A 17,352-nucleotide genomic window follows, 5' to 3' on the forward strand; every position below is an offset into this window, starting at 1 on the left:
TTGGTTGAAACTAGGCCTTCTAGGATAGGAATATGCCCACTCCTCACAGGATGTGGTCATATAGGGGGTGTAGACACCTCAAGGGTAAGTAGCCCATTGACTACTGCCCTACAATTGCTAAACAACCCAGAATTTTGTATTTAGGTGGCTCCCCAACACCAGAAGATAAATTTTCTGGACCGAAGAAGAAGACACGGAAGAGCTGTGAAAAGCAGGGATTGAGGAGCAGCTACTGTCACAGCCCGACCCTGCCATCCTGTCTGCAGTCTTTGACAGTTGTGCCAAAGACGACTCAGCCTGCAGCTGCTCTGCCTCCAGAAGCCTGGGTGGACTGCCTGCCTGCACTTCAAGAAGCACCAGGATCTTCCAGGAGTAGCAGAGCTACTTCCCTACAACCTGCAGACACCCAGGAAGAACCTTGAGGACTCTGGACTGCCAAAAAACCTGATACCAGAAAGCACCACTGCACTCGTGCCCCTAGCCTGATTCAAAGTGGGCCAACGGTGCTAGCGTGGTCCCCCAGCCCTCCAGGACATGATCCCACCTTGAGTTCCTCAACTGTGGACTCCCGCCTCTTTGCGCAGCCTCCCCCCTCTACTGCGATCGCTACCGGTGACAGACTGACGCCTCAGGACACCTCTGCGCCCAGCTGTCCCAAACCAAGGAGAAGAGGACCAAAGATGTCCTTACGTCTCTGAGTATCGCGAGACCTGGACCCCCAGGCCTCCCCTGCAGCTTCTTATCCCCAGGACTGTTTTCCATTAAAACTAATTGATGCCACCGAAGTGGCCTTTTGGCACTGTCTTGGACAGTCCCCCAAACTTACCTTAACTCGTTAAGATTGGTTCTGTAAGTCTCTGTTGATTACCTGTATGCAGTATATGTGTTCTTCTCCATAGGGTCGTATTACAACCTTAAGGACACTTCAAGTAGTTTGCTGTTTTCAAACTGCATCAGTATTTATTTTGGTAAAAGTATTCTTGTGTTGAAACATAATATAACAAATATTTCCCCCAGAAAACGTTTTTACAGCATACATCTATGAAAATCCTTAATACTTGACCATGGTGGTTAGTCAAATGCTTCTGCTCCTGTGGAGCACAATAAATAATGTTTTTAAGCTGATTTGCATTATTGGCATTTAAATCCAGGCTTGATATTTGTTAAAAGGGAAACTAGAGCTTGAATTACTTCAATCACCTGAGAGTAAGGTCTGTGTCGAGGTTTTACATCAACACCGTTTGGATTGAGAAGGTGCCAACAATATGTGATTGTTGATGAAAGTTGTATTTATGCAAAAATGCTCAAAGATGCATAACAGTATTAATCTGACCATCCTAGGCAAAGAAGCACTAAATAAACTGACACAGTACATATGCTAGGTAGTGGATTTTAAATCTGCTGTCAATACTAGGCAGCCTTTGTTGATAAAATTGGGACCTATTGGAATCCTGGCACCTTTGCTTAGATATATCCAGTTGCTTTATACAAATAGTGATTTACACTTCTTAATTCTTGAAGTGAAAGACTTCAACTCAGACCTCTGACTTATTGAGTCGAATGGGTGCATGTTAGCATACCTGCCAACTTACAAATGCATGGTTAACAAGAGATGGTCCATCCTATGCAGTGGAGGGTTGTAGATCAGTCGACAAAAGAGCAGATTCAACTACCCGCAGTGTGGCCTCTTGACCTATTGATATTATTTCCCTTGTTTTACCTGTGTTTATTTTCATTACAGGGCAACAGTTAGGAATAATAGTTCCTTCCCATACTAGTGTAAGTGATTGGATACTTTTGTACTGACAATTTTAGGTTGTAGTTATCCATGTTGTTCATGAATAGGAGATACATCTAGTCAACTGGTCCTGAAGAAGCGTCACTGGAACCATATGGGCCACTAGAGACGTGAAACATGTTGACCCTGATGAGGGATGGTTTGGAAATTCCCCACACTCTGTTCTTCTTTATAGAGTGATTGAGCATTACCTCTGTTTCACTCCTGTGACTATTTTTAATCTTGGCCTCTGATCCTTGTTCAGACTAATAAATAGATTATTCACTTCAGGATTAGAGAGTCAATCTTAAAATCCCTTTCTTTTGATCTCCTTCCTTTACACTCATATGTAGGGTCGTGGCATCATCACTAATAAGATCTCCGGCAAAGAGCCCCCCCATTCAGGGTGGTGCCCGTCAGACATTGCAGCGCCGGTCTGACGAGGAGCAACGCCGATGATGAAGCATGACACCCTTTTGGGTGTGTGAGGTTTTTTGCTCCTAAAGATTAGGACCCCTCTTGAGTATCCTCTCCTTTTTCTAGCTGGAACAGTGTATTATCTTTATTAGCATATCTTTTGTGAGGCTATACACTGGACCACAAATCCTCCCCATCCCTCTGTTTTTTTAATCATTGGCGCAGCTGCACAGCTGTGGGATTCTCTTTTCTCCTAACCCTTCACAATGGATAATTTCCAAGGGCTTAGTTTTGATTACGATATTGTGTCTGCAATTTTACAGAGTCCATCTATCTTGGGAAACGATGGTGCTGGACCCTATGGCCCGTCCAAAGAGGAGTGGGATAAGTTGTCCACACTCAAACGTGACCTTATCAAAACCGTCTTGCATGGGACCATAATGACCGAATATCTGAGAGCAAATATTGCTCCTAATGGCCTCCTTGTATCGAACATGCCTAGAATCTTTCTTCAGGATCTGGCCTTCAGAAAAGACTGGGCCCAGATCGCCTGGAAATGCACTAGGGACTGGTTGGTACTTATTATCAATACATCCAAACGACTAGCAGAATCTATCCTGGTACAGATCAACCTCTTGGAGGGCACACTCAAAGCCACAGTCTCACTTGCTGCTTTTAAGAGTCGATTATCTGAAATTAACTCTGAACTCAATGAGACTAGGGAATTCCTAACCCAACAGAAGATTTCGAAATTACAAAAGAATATTTCTAAATTCAGCAGAGAGAAGGTCTATCCTTATATCACAGATGACTTCTCTGCTGAGACACATTCTCTTTCCTCAGATGAATCCTCTTCTTCAATAAAGAAACCCCGTAAATATAGCAACAGCTCTTCATCTGATGGATGGAGTATGGATGATGACGGAACACATTCTTTCTATCACTACCCCCAATACCCTCCGGGACAACCTCTTGCATGGCAGAAGCCCTTCCCCTTTTACCAACCACACCCCATGTTACCATACCTGCCTTTTTTAGGTCGCGGCCGGGGCAGGGGAAGAGGCAGAAGGAGAGGAAGAGGCAGAAGGGTACACTGGGCCCAGGACGAACCACAAATGGTGACCCGCAGTCAAGGGAAGAACCTGCCAAACCGGACCTAGTGGTTAACCTTTCATCCAGATCACTCTCCTCTGTTGAGTCACTGGTCTTGAACAAAGGGTTGGGCTTTGTACCCACACCCAATGAAGATTCCTTCTGTCTTCACTGCGAAATTTCCCAGTTTTTTTTGGAAGGTTAGACTACAATGTTTTTTTAATGATAGACCCAGCATGGAGCAGCTGTTGGATTCCGGTCTTAAGAGACCATCCAAATTTATGCCTCCAGCCTCAGCTATGCCCTGTGAAGTATTGGCATCTGAGAAAGCGGTACTTAGTGATATTGCTTCTCTACAACCGAAACAGAGTTTTCACAACACCTCTAATATTGAAAAAAGTGCCCTTAAGATCTTGGCATCTGACACAAGTATAGTTATCAAACCTGCAGACAAAGGTGAAGCGATATTCGTGATGGATTCCACGGACTACAGACAAGAGTTCCTACGTCTCCTTGGGGATTCTTCTTACTACACACAGATTACCAGTGACCCCACTGAGAGACTTCAAACCGAAATACGTGGTATGATAGAGGAGGCCCTTGGTAACTGATGGATCTCACAAAAAGAAGCAGAGTTCCTGGATACTGTTAATCCACGTATCCCGTATTTTTACTGCCTCCCTAAAATTAATAAAGGCAGAGTACCCCTACCAGGCCGCCCGATAGTCTCTGGGATAGGCTCTGTCCTTGAACCGTTGTCTACTTTTTGTGACAATTTTTTACAACCTATTGTGCAGTCATCTGCTACCTACTTGAAAGACACTAAGGATGTCCTTAACCTAATAGAGACTATCAATTCCACTGTTCATGTTCATGCCTTGATTACCTTGGATGTCGAGGCATTGTATACTAACATCCCTCAAGAGGCCACACTGCGGGTAGTTGAATCTGCTCTTTTGTCGACTGATCTACCGCTCACCACTCCAACGCATTTTATTATGCACTGCGCTTCCCTAGCTATGAAAGAAAATTTCTTTCAGTTTGAGGACCTCCTTTTCCACCAGATTCACGGGACCTCTATGGGCAGTACCTTTGCCCCTAGTCTCGCCTGTCTCTATATGTTTGACTTTGAGTCACAATATATACTGCCACATAGTAATCCATCTCATGATAACATCAAATTATGGCGCAGATATATCAATGACATCCTGATAGTTTGGCAAGGGACTCTAACTGAGGTCAATCATTTTACAGCCTGGGTTAATACCTTGGACCCTTTTTTGAACTTCACATCCTCGGTATCCAGTACAGAGATACCTTTTCTGGACATTCTGATTAAGATAGAGGATGGCCAGTTACATACAAGCACGTACCAAAAAACTACTGACCGCAACAGTCTCTTGTTGTATGATAGCCACCATCCAAGAGCATTAAGAGATAATTTACCGTACGGTCAGTTTCTCAGGCTACGGCGTAATTGCAGCAGCATGCAGACGTTTATTTCTCAAGCCAACAACTTGTCTGGAAAACTTGAGAATCACCACTACCCCAATCCGGTAGTGAGGACAGCTTATAAGCGGGCACAATTCTGCAATAGAGATACTTTACTCTCTAATACACAACGCACTTCAGACACTAAACTCACCTGTGTGTCCACCTTCACCCACTTATCTAACTCTATTAAGGAAGTCGTTAACAAGAGATGGTCCATCCTATGCAGTGGAGGGTTACAGATCCCTAAACGCCTCTTTGCTTTCAAACGGACTATTAATATCAAAGATCTATTAGTTCACACTAGACCTCTCTCTGCCTCCCGACCACCTAGACAGACGTCTTTGTGGGACATTCCCCCAGTCGCCGGACACTTCCCATGTGGAAATTGGAATGTATGTATCCTTACGAAATGACTTAAGTCCCTTGTTCTTGATCCAATAGGTACCTGGAATCTCCTTAAACATACCAATTGTAATACTCGAAATTGTATATATCTGATCACCTGCCCTTGTGGGCTACAATACGTGGGGATGACCACACGAACGGAGAAACTCCGCATCAATGAGCATCGCAGTAATATAAGGTGCGGCCGCGCCTCTACCAAACTGAGTATTCACTTTCTGGAGGTTAAACATAGACCAGACGACATGTGGTGGGTTGTTCTCCAAACCGGCACACAAAACAACTCCAGCTCTCTTTTCGAGTTAGAACAACGCTGGGTGATTAAACTGCGCACTCACATCACTGGTCTCAATGATGACATTCCTTGGACCAGTCTGGGCCACTAGCTTAAATGCCATTTGCTGGTATCACATCTTGACTAATCTGTACCACCCACTTGTGCCTCACTTTTAGTGTTCTGACAGTTTTTGATGATTTTGACTAACGTACTTGTACTTCAGTGGGAGGATGTTTATTGCATCTTGACTTTTCCTTGAACAATCCGATTATCTATTATGACTTCGGGCTCCCTACAACTTTAGGAGTCCTTCTTTTGTGTTTTTTTCCCCAGGACTCTGACCTGAGAGTCTGTTTTCACTTTCTAGCATAAGCTTCGGAGCACCACGTTACTTAACCACTTTCCCGAATCACTGGTGACTCACTCCCGGCCGAGACTGTTTTTTGACTGGGTTTCCCCCGCGTCTCTCCATTCTTACGGGAGACGCCGACCCGGATAGGTTCCCCGCATTCAGGAGCACCGACGACTAGTAAGTGCGATCTTTTACCAACTCGATTTCTGTTGCCATCGACTCGCGCCTCTACCGAGACCCGAGCCGGCGCTCTACCTGAGTTAGACGGATCCCTACTACGATGATCTTGTAACTTAACCCTCTCTGCTATAGGTCCTGATGGTGATACTATTACTCTGTGCCTATTACAGACTTACCTTAAATCATTCTAAAGCTGTCTCTAGCAGGGCCATTATAGTTGTCCCGCCCACCAGCCGATTGGATCTGTGTTAGATTGGGATGGTTTGATTTTACCTGATTGAAGTTACTGCTCGTGTGTGGATTAAGATATCTACCCAATTAAGCGATTATTGTGACATTACCAATATTTACATATTTTAATATATGTATGTGAACAGTTTTGTACATCTGATTAAGACGTGTTATCTGTCTCATCATCTAATTGTTATACTACTTGTTATCGTTTTTTTGCACTCCTACTTTAGAATAGTTTTCCGCCTGACTACTGGTCTATGTTGTCCCATGTAGCGTGCTCCTTGATGGGGACGGTAAGCTTGCCCTCCTTTATGTGCATGCACCTGTTTAATCACGTGTTGACATTGTCACTGTGCCTCACTACTGGTCTGACACCTCCTTTCCCCACTCCCATATTGATGAGTACGTCACTATGTGGATACCTATTGATATTATTTCCCTTGTTTTACCTGTGTTTATTTTCATTACAGGGCGACAGTTAGGAATAATAGTTCCTTCCCATACTAGTGTAAGTGATTGGATACCTTTGTACTGACAATTTTAGGTTGTAGTTATCCATGTTCTTCATGAATAGGAGATACATCTAGTCAACTGGTCCTGAAGAAGCGTCACTGGACCCATATGGGCCACTAGAGACTCGAGAACATGTTGACCCTGATGAGGGATGGTTTGGAAATTCTCCACCCTCTGTTCTTCTTTATAGAGTGATTGACCATTACCTCTGTTTCACTCCTGTGACTATTTTTAATCTTGGCCTCTGATCCTTGTTCAGACTAATAAATAGATTATTCACTTCAGGATTAGAGAGTCAATCTTAAAATCCCTTTCTTTTGATCTCCTTCCTTTACACTCATATGTAGGGTCGTGGCATCATCACTAATAAGATCTCCGGCAAAGAGCCCCCCCCATTCAGGGTGGTGCCCGTCAGACATTGCAGCGCCGGTCTGACGAGGAGCAACGCCGATGATGAAGCATGACACCCTTTTGGGTGTGTGAGGTTTTTTGCTCCTAAAGATTAGGACCCCTCTTGAGTATCCTCTCCTTTTTATAGCTGGAACAGTGTATTATCTTTATTAGCATATTTTTTGGGAGGCTATACACTGGACCACAAATCCTCCCCATCCCTCTGTTTTTTGAATCATTGGCGCAGCTGCACAGCTGTGGGATTCTCTTTTCTCCTAACCCTTCACGATGGATAATTTCCAAGGGCTTAGTTTCGATTACGATATTGTGTCTGCAATTTTACAGACTCCATCTATCTTGGGAAACGATGGTGCTGGACCCTCTGGCCCGTCTAAAGAGGAGTGGGATAAGTTGTCCACACTCAAACGTGACCTTATCAAAACCGTCTTGCACGGGACCATAATGACCGAATATCTGAGAGCAAATATCGCTCCTAATGGCCTCCTTGTATCGAACATGCCTAGTTTCTTTCTTCAGGATCTGGCCTTCAGAAAAGACTGGGCCCAGATCACCTGGAAATGCACTAGGGACTGGTTGGTACTTATTATCAATACATCCAAACGACTAGCAGAATCTATCCTGGTACAGATCAACCTCTTGGAGGCCACACTCAAAGCCACAGTCTCACTTGCTGCTTTTAAGGGTCGATTATCTGAAATTAACTCTGAACTCAATGAGACTAGGGAATTCCTAACCCAACAGAAGATTTCGAAATTACAAAAGGATATTTCTAAATTCAGCAGAGAGAAGGTCTATCCTTATATCACAGATGACTTCTCTGCTGAGACACATTCTCTTTCCTCAGATGAAACCTCTTCTTCAATAAAGAAACCCCGTAAATATAGCAACAGCTCTTCATCTGATGGATGGAGTACGGATGGTGACGGAACACATTCTTTCTATCATTACCCCCAATACCCTCCGGGACAACCTCTTGCATGGCAGCAGCCCTTCCCCTTTTACGAACCACGCCCCATGTTACCTTACCTGCCTTTTTTAGGCCGCGGCCGGGGCAGAGGAGGAGGCAGAAGGAGAGGAAGAGGCAGAAGGGTACACTGGGCCCAGGACGAACCACAAATGGTCACCCGCAGTCAAGGGAAGAATCTGCCAAACCGGACCTAGTGGTTAACCTTTCATCCAGATCACTCTCCTCTGTTGAGTCACTGGTCTTGAACAAAGGGTTGGGCTTTGTACCCACACCCAATGAAGATTCCTTCCGTCTTCACTGCAAAATTTCCCAGTTTTTTAGGAAGGTTAGACTACGATGTTTTTTTAATGATAGACCCAGCATGGAGCAGCCGTTGGATTCCGGTCTTAAGAGACCATCCAAATTTTTGCCTCCAGCCTCAGCTATGTCCTGTGAAGTATTGGCATCTGAGAAAGCGGTACTTAGTGATATCGCTTCTCTACAACCGAAACAGAGTTTTCACAACACCTCTAATATTGAAAAAAGTGCCCTTAAGATCTTGGCATCTGACACAAGTATAGTTATCAAACCTGCAGACAAAGGTGAAGCGATATTCGTGATGGATTCCACGGACTACAGACAAGAGTGCCTACGTCTCCTTGGGGATTCTTCTTACTACACACAGATTACCAGTGACCCCACTGAGAGACTTCAAACCGAATGATAGAGGAGGCCCTTGGTAACTGATGGATCTCACAAAAAGAAGCAGAGTTCCTGGATACTGTTAATCCACGTATCCCGTATTTTTACTGCCTCCCTAAAATTAATAAAGGCAGAGTACCCCCACCAGGCCGCCCGATAGTCTCTGGGATAGGCTCTGTCCTTGAACCGTTGTCTACTTTTTGTGACAATTTTTTACAACCTATTGTGCAGTCATCTGCTACCTACTTGAAAGACACCAAGGACGTCCTTAACCTAATAGAGACTATCAACTCCACTGTTCATGTTCATGCCTTGATTACCTTGGATGTCGAGGCGTTGTATACTAACATCCCTCAAGAGGCCACACTGCGGGTAGTTGAATCTGCTCTTTTGTCGACTGATCTACCGCTCACCACTCCGACGCATTTTATTATGCACTGCGCTTCCCTAGCTATGAAAGAAAATTTCTTTCAGTTTGAGGACCTCCTTTTCCACCAGATTCGCAGGACCTCTATGGGCAGTACCTTTGCCCCTAGTCTCGCCTGTCTCTATATGTTTGACTTTGAGTCACAATATATACTGCCAGATAGTAATCCATTTCATGATAACATCAAATTATGGCGCAGATATATCTATGACATCCTGATAGTTTGGCAAGGGACTCTAACTGAGGTCAATCATTTTACAGCCTGGGTTAATACCTTGGACACTTTTTTGAACTTCACATCCTCGGTATCCAGTACAGAGATACCTTTTCTGGACCTTCTGATTAAGATAGAGGATGGCCAGTCATATACAAGCACGTACCAAAAAACTACTGACCGCAACAGTCTCTTGTTGTATGATAGCCACCATCCAAGAGCATTAAGAGATAATTTACCGTACGGTCAGTTTCTCAGGCTACAGCGTAATTGCAGCAGCATGCAGACGCTTATTTCTCAAGCCAACGACTTGTCTGGAAAACTTGAGAATCGCCACTACCAAAAAACGGTAGTGAGGACAGCTTATAAGCGGGCAAAATTCTGCAATAGACATCCTTTACTCTCTAATACACCACGCACTTCAGACACTAAACTCACCTGTGTGTCCACCTTCACCCCCTTATCTAACTCTATTAAGAAAGTGGTTCACAAGAGATGGTCTATCCTTTGCAGTGGAGGGTTACAGATCCCTAAACTCCTCTTTGCCTTCAAACGGACTACTAATATCAAAGATCTATTAGTTCACACTAGACCTCTCTCTGCCTCCCGACCACCTAGAAAGATGTCTTTGTGGGACATTCCCCCAGTCGCCGGACACTTCCCGTGTGGAAATTGTAATGTATGTATCCTTACGAAACAACTTAAGTCCCTTGTTCTTGAGCCAATAGGTACCTGGAATCTCCTTAAACATACCAATTGTAATACTCAAAATTGTATATGTCTGATCATCTGCCCTTGTGGGCTACAATACGTGGGGATGACCACACGAGAGGTGAAACTCTGCATCAATGAGCATCGTAGTAATATTAGGTGCGGCCGCGCCTCTACCAAACTGAGTATTCACTTTCTGGAGGTTAAACATAGACCAGACGACATGTGGTGGGTTGTTCTCCAAACCGGCACACACAACAACACCAGCTCTCTTTTCGAGTTAGAATAAACCCTGGGTGTTTAAACTGCGCACTCACATCACTGGTCTCAATGATGACATTCCTTGGACCAGTCTGGGCCACTAGCTTAAATGCCATTTGCTGGTCTCACATCTTGACTAATCTGTTCCACCCACTTGTGCCTCACTTTTAGTGTTCTGACAGTTTTTGATGATTTTGACTAACGTACTTGTACTTCAGTGGGACGATGTTTATTTCATCTTGACTTTTCCCCGAACAGTCCGATTATATATAATGACTTCGGGCTCCCTACAACTTTAGGAGTCCTTCTTTTGTGTTTTTTTCCCCAGGACTCTGACCTGAGAGTCTGTTTTCACTTTCTAGCATAAGCTTCGGAGCACCACGTGACTTAACCACTTTCCCGAATCACTGGTGACTCACTTCTGGCCGAGACTGTTTTTTGACCGGGTTTCCCCGCATCTCTCCATTCTTACGGGAGACGCGGACCCGGGTAGGTTACCTGCATTCAGGAGCACCGACGACTAGTAAGTGCAATGTTTTACCGACTCGGTTTCTGTTGCCATCGACTTGCGCCTCTACCGAGACCCGAGCTAAGTTAGACGGATCCCTACTACGAGGATCTTGTGACTTAACCCTCTCTGCTATGGGTCCTGATGGTGATACTTATTACTCTGGGCCTATTACAGACTTACCTTAAATCATTCTAAAGCTGTCTCTAGCAGGGCCATTATAGTTGTCCCGCCCACCAGCCGATTGGATCTGTGTTAGATTGGGATGGTTTGATTTTACCTGATTGAAGTTACTGCTCGTGTGTGGATTAAGATATCTACCCAATTAGGCGATTATTGTGACATTACCAATATTTACATATTTTAATATATGTATGTGAACAGTTTTGTACGTCTGATTAAGACGTGTTATCTGTCTCATCAACTAATTGTTGTACTACTTGTTATCGTTTTTTTGCACTCCTACTTTAGAATAGTTTTGCGCCTGACTACTGGTCCATGTTGTCCCATGTAGCGCGCTCCTTAATGGGAACGGTAAGCTTGCCCTCCTTTATGTGGATGCACCTGTTTAATCACGTGTTGACATTGTCACTGTGCCTCACTACTGGTCTGACACCTCCTTTCCCCACTCCCATATTGATGAGTACGTCACTATGTGGATACCTATTGATATTGTTTCCCTTGTTTTACCTGTGTTTATTTTCATTACAGGGCGACAGTTAGGAATAATAGTTCCTTCCCATACTAGTGTAAGTGATTGGATACGTTTGTACTGACAATTTTAGGTTGTAGTTATCCACGTTGTTTATGAATAGGAGATACATCTAGTCAACTGGTCCTGAAGAAGCGTCACTGGAACCATATGGGCCACTAGAGACGCGAAACATGTTGACCCTGATGAGGGATGGTTTGGAAATTCCCCACCCTCTGTTCTTCTTTATAGAGTGATTGACCATTACCTCTGTTTCACTCCTGTGACTATTTTTAATCTTGGCCTCTGATCCTTGTTCAGACTAATAAATAGATTATTCACTTCAGGATTAGAGAGTCAATCTTAAAATCCCTTTCTTTTGATCTCCTTCCTTTACACTCATATGTAGGGCCGTGGCATCATCACTAAAAAGATCTCCGGCAAAGAGCCCCCCCTATTCGGGGTGGTGCCCGTCAGACATTGCAGCGCCGGTCCGATGAGGAGCAACGCCGATGATGAAGCATGACACCCTTTTGGGTGTGTGAGGTTTTTTGCTCCTAAAGATTAGGACCCCTCTTGAGTATCCTCTCATTTTTCTAGATGGAACAGTGTATTATCTTTATTAGCATATCTTTTGGGAGGCTATACACTGGACCACAAATCCTCCCCATCCCTCTGTTTTTTGATTCATTGGGTTTGGGATGAGTCAGAGTGGGGATGGAGGATAGATTGATAGATACATGACATGGTGATGGGTAGACACAGTAAAGCTTACAGGAGAGTAAATTTATATTATGTTCATTTATAAATATATACTTTTTTAATCATTTTATTTTTCTTTAATTTATTCATTATTATTATTTATTTATTACTTATTTATAATTTGAGTTTTATTTATAGATTTTATTTATTTATACACACATATATATATATTAACATACATATAAATATTTAATTGTGAGTAAATATACATTTGATAAACAGGTTTAAAGAGTATGTGTGTAAATTATTGTTATGACAAGGTAGCAATATGTATAGTTCTTTAGGAAATATGTATCTAGAACACATATTCAGATTAAAAATATTTATCAACACAGGCATACGCAGTCCCTTGCTGTTTGAGTATGGTGGTTATGAAGGAAAGAGACAACTCGAGTAGTCTTCTGAAGACAAGATAGTTATCCATGGATCTTATATTTGGGGGTAATGAACTGCATAGTTTGGCTGCTTGAACAGAGTAGGATGTACCACCTATAGTCTTTTTCTGGTATGGTGGTGTTCTAATGAGGAGTGCCAATCTTGAACAGAGGTTTCTTTGTTGAATGTTTTTGGTTATTTTGTTTCTGATAAAAAGAGGTCCTGTTCCATGTATAGCTTTGTGTGTAAAGTATTTGTGCAACACTTCAAAATGCATTAAACCAAAAAGATCCAACACCAAGTTAGAAAAATAGTATGTTAATAAATAAAACAAGACCAAAACAACAAAAATGCAATCAGGAGAACCAGAGATATGTAAGGTTAAAGATTTTTAGTAAAATTGTGCAACAAAGCACAAAAGACATAAAAAATGCACAAAAGAAGTTCAGGTCGACTGCGATAGAGCGCAGGCCAGCTACTGGGACCCATTTAGACCTTCGGAACAAAGTATCTTAAATCCTGGTTTGCGGAGCGTTCCAAGGATCTGCAAAGATGTGTTGTGCAGCCGAAACAATGGCTCTAAAATGCAGCTAGGTTGTGATGCAAGGGCGTGCGTGGTCATTGAGGACCCCATCGACGGGGCTTGTGATGCAAAGTCCAGTGTTGGGAAAGCAGCGTACAGTAGGGAAGATATGTCAGTCCCGAAAAGTTGAGAGGGCCCGCATTAAGGATGCATCGCACAGTGTGGCAGTGATTCACATCTTTGCGATTGGTCCAATCATGCAGCAGAAAATGTGTTGATTCTCTTCAGGGTTGCAAAATGCTGCAGAGGAGATGCATTGGATCTGCTAGATCCACACAGGCTGGTAGAGCACTTTAAGCCTACCTCCAAGAATTCTGGACTGAGGTGGCACCATTTGGCCGGGTAGACTCACAGATGGCAGAGTCCAGGTGCAAGGTTATTGGAAGCTTGTTGCGCCCCTGGGGCTTCCGATCAGAGCCAACTTGCCCTTGGAGTCACTATGGGTTCAAGACATGCAGGTCCAGTCCTTCTCACTCAGTAAAGAGGGCGGCAGGCAGCAGATTAGCACAGCAGGGCAGCAGTTTCTTCAGAGCATCAGTCTAACAGTGGGAGTCTTTCAGCAGCACATCAGTCCCTATTCATGGCAGAGCACCCACAGGTCCTGAAGAGTACTGTAATGGTGCCCGAGGTCTATGGAAAATGTCACTTACCCAGTACACATCTGTTCGTGGCACGTTCTGCTGCAGAGTCACATGCTGTTCACCACCTCCGCCACCACCCCGCACTCCCGATGTCTGGGAAAATGGCCTGGAGTTTGTGGGGGCACCTCTGCTAGTGCAGGGGTGCCCTCACACACACACACAGGTACTCTGCACCCTGCCTCTGAGCTAGAAGGCCTGCCATAGGGGTGAATTATAAGTGGCCTGGTCCACTGGAAAATGGCAGTGTAAGGGCAACTTTTCACATAGGCTGCAATGGCAGTCCTGCAGAACCCTTTGCTTGGGCTCCCTATGGGTTGCAAAATATAAGCTGCTGCCCATAGGGATCCCTTGGAACACCAATGCCCTGGGTACCTTGGTACCATATACTAGGGGGTTACATGGGGGCACCAGTGTGCCAATTGTGGGATGAAATACAGTGATAACAGTTACCAACAACTACATTTAGGGGAGATAGCATAACTACTGGGGTCCTGGTTAGCAGGATCCTAGTAGACACAGTCAAAATACACTGACAGACAGTCCAAAAGTGGTGGTAACCAAGCTAGAAATAGGCTACTTTCCTACACTGGTCATTTACTATTTCTGCGAATCGACAAAAAGATAGCAAGGGCATATCTGCTTATGGAGGTATGCCCTCACATGTAATATAAGGCACCCTGCCTTAGGGCTGTAAGGCATGCTAGAGGGGTGACTTACATATGTTGCATGCAGTGTCATTCCAGTGAATTGTGTCAGCTAGTTATCGCACGATGCACCATTCTGCCTCCATCCAGGATGGTAGGACCCTCTCTTAGCGTCTAGAGCTCCCTAGACCAACCCAGAGGTATAGATACCACAAGGGGGCTACACACCCCTGCAAAAACAGTTTAGCAACTGTTTTCCCCTGCCCTGTCCCTAATGCTAACCTGTCTACCTAGACAATGGAGCAGCCTCTCTCCCGCATTACCCATTTACCTTTCAAAGACCGCTTTCCCTCTAAAGATCGCCTTTTGGGCCAACACCCCGGTGGCTTCCTGCAGGAAGGAGGCAACACCTCTACCCAGTGCAGGCTTCCATTGTCGTTAGCACATCTTTCTAGGAGAGCAGAAAGCAGTCCCTGGGACAGGCTCTTCTTCATGCTAGGTAATAAAAAGTTGCACACCACAACCTGTTACAGTAATTTCAAAGCATAAAGCCTTGATAGGCAGGTCACTGAGGAGACACTCCTATTCCAGGGGGAGGCTTGGCTTTGCTACTGCTTTCAATGGCAGAGGTGGGAAAGCAGTTTAAAACTGCTCTTCCTGTCTGTAATAGCAGACTAGGAGACTTGTACAAGTGTACTACCCAGGGTGGCACAACCAGTACTGCAGTCCCTGGGGGAGCTTCTAACCTAACTGGTTAGCATGCCCCTTTGCACTCTCCGAGTCCAAGAATCAACAGCGTCAGTCTAAAAACTTGGGGCAACCATACATTTCCTTACACCTAGTCTGGAGGGTACGAAGTAACCTTAGAATTAATTCCACTTCTAGCGGTAATATCTTGTTTCTCTGATGAGCAAATATCTATGTTTGAAGACGGCAACAAATGAAGTGCTAGAAGAGGGTGCCAGGACTTTCAATACTGAAAGCCAGTGCTAACATTTCATCCACGTCTCCAATCCTGAGAAGTAAATATTTTTCTAGTTCATATTTTGTTGGCTTCTGAGTTATTTTGTTCCCAGTCAGACACAGCCAGGCAATCTGCAATTCAATTAAACAGGAAATATCAAGCCTCACAACATATGTATTAATTCACTTCCAGAACCATATCATTAGCAGTTCTATCATGTTTTAGAGAGAATCTGACGAATCCAATTGACAATTGCAGAGACTGTACATTTTTGCGTGTTCTCTTTGTTTTCTTCTTACTAACTGAGCTGGTATTTTGTCACTGGGCACTGTGGAACTGCTATACAGTTCCCAGTGCCTGTTCCCTGACGCTAGGACATGGCAACAGATGGAATAACCCTAGTCTGCTTGCCTAACCTGTGGGAGGGCCACAGTACTAAGGTGCAGAAATTGGATTTGTGTTATAAAAGTTAGGTGTCACATGTGGACTATAGTATATGTCACACCACCTACACAGGTTAGCTTTAAAGGCATATAGTTAAGACTACCATTTAGCTATGCAGTCAGAGGGTGTCAAGTGAAACTGTTTTCAACATCTATAAAAGTCTACATCTGACATTGTTTCCTATAAGTAGTACCTTGAAAGCCCCAAAACCTGGGTACATAATTCTGCCTAGAGTGCTTCATTCTGCCTGTGACGGACTCAGTAGCGTCAGTGCCCTTGGCACTCATGGGCCTGCGGTGCTTGAGGCGGCGGCACCCTGTTCAGCGGTTCTTGAGGCGGCGGTGCCCTGTTCAGCAGTGCATGAGACGGCGGTGCCCTGTTCAGCGGTGCATGAGGCGGCGGTGCCCTATTCAGCGGTGCATGAGGCGGCGGTGCCCTATTCAGCGGTGCATCAGACGGCAGTGCACTGTTCAGCGGTGCATGAGACGGCGGTGCCCTGTTCAGCGGTGCATGAGACGGCAGTGCCCTGTTCAGCGGTTCTTGAGGCGGCAGTGCCCTGTTCAGCGGTTCCTGAGGCAGCGGTGCCCTGTTCAGCGGTGCAAGAGACGGCGGTGCCCTGTTCTGTGGTGCAAGAGGCGGCGGTGCCCTGTTCAGCGGTTCTTGAGGCAGGGGTGCCCTGTTCAGCGGTGCATGAGACTGCGGTGCCCTGTTCAGCGGTGCATGAGACGGCGGTACCCTGTTCAACGGTTCTTGAGGTGGCGGTGCCCTGTTCAGCGGTGCTTGAGGCGGCGGTGCCCTGTTCAGCGGTGCTTGTGGCGGCAGTGCCCTATTCAGCGGTTCTTGAGACGGTGGTGCCCTGTTCAGCGGTACATGAGACGGCGGTGCCCTGTTCAGCGGTGCTTGTTGCGGCGGTGCCCTGTTCAGCGGTTCTTGAGGCGGTGGTGCCCTGTTCAGCGGTTCTTGAGACAGATGTGCCCTGTTCAGCGGTGCTTGGAGCGGCGGTCTCCATTGCAGTGACTCAGCTGCTGGGGGTCCTTGATGGCCCAGCGGGGCTTTTGCTGGCGGTCCTTGATGGCCCAGCGGGGCTTTTGCTAGCGGTCCTTCATTGCCCAGCGGGGCTGGTGCTGGCGGTCCTTCATGGCCCAGCTGGGCTGGTGCTGGTGGTGGCCTCCTGGGCAGCTGGGCTGATGCTGGCGGTGGCTGGTGCTGGCGGTGGCCTCCTGGGCAGCTGGGCTGGTGCTGGCGGTGGCCTCCTGGGCAGCTGGGCTGGTGGTGGCCTCCTGGCCAGCTGGGCTTGTGCTGGCGGTGGCCTCCTGGCCAGCTGGGCTTG

Source organism: Pleurodeles waltl, chromosome 9 (assembly GCF_031143425.1).
Source record: "Pleurodeles waltl isolate 20211129_DDA chromosome 9, aPleWal1.hap1.20221129, whole genome shotgun sequence".
NCBI classification, from domain to species: domain Eukaryota; kingdom Metazoa; phylum Chordata; class Amphibia; order Caudata; family Salamandridae; genus Pleurodeles; species Pleurodeles waltl.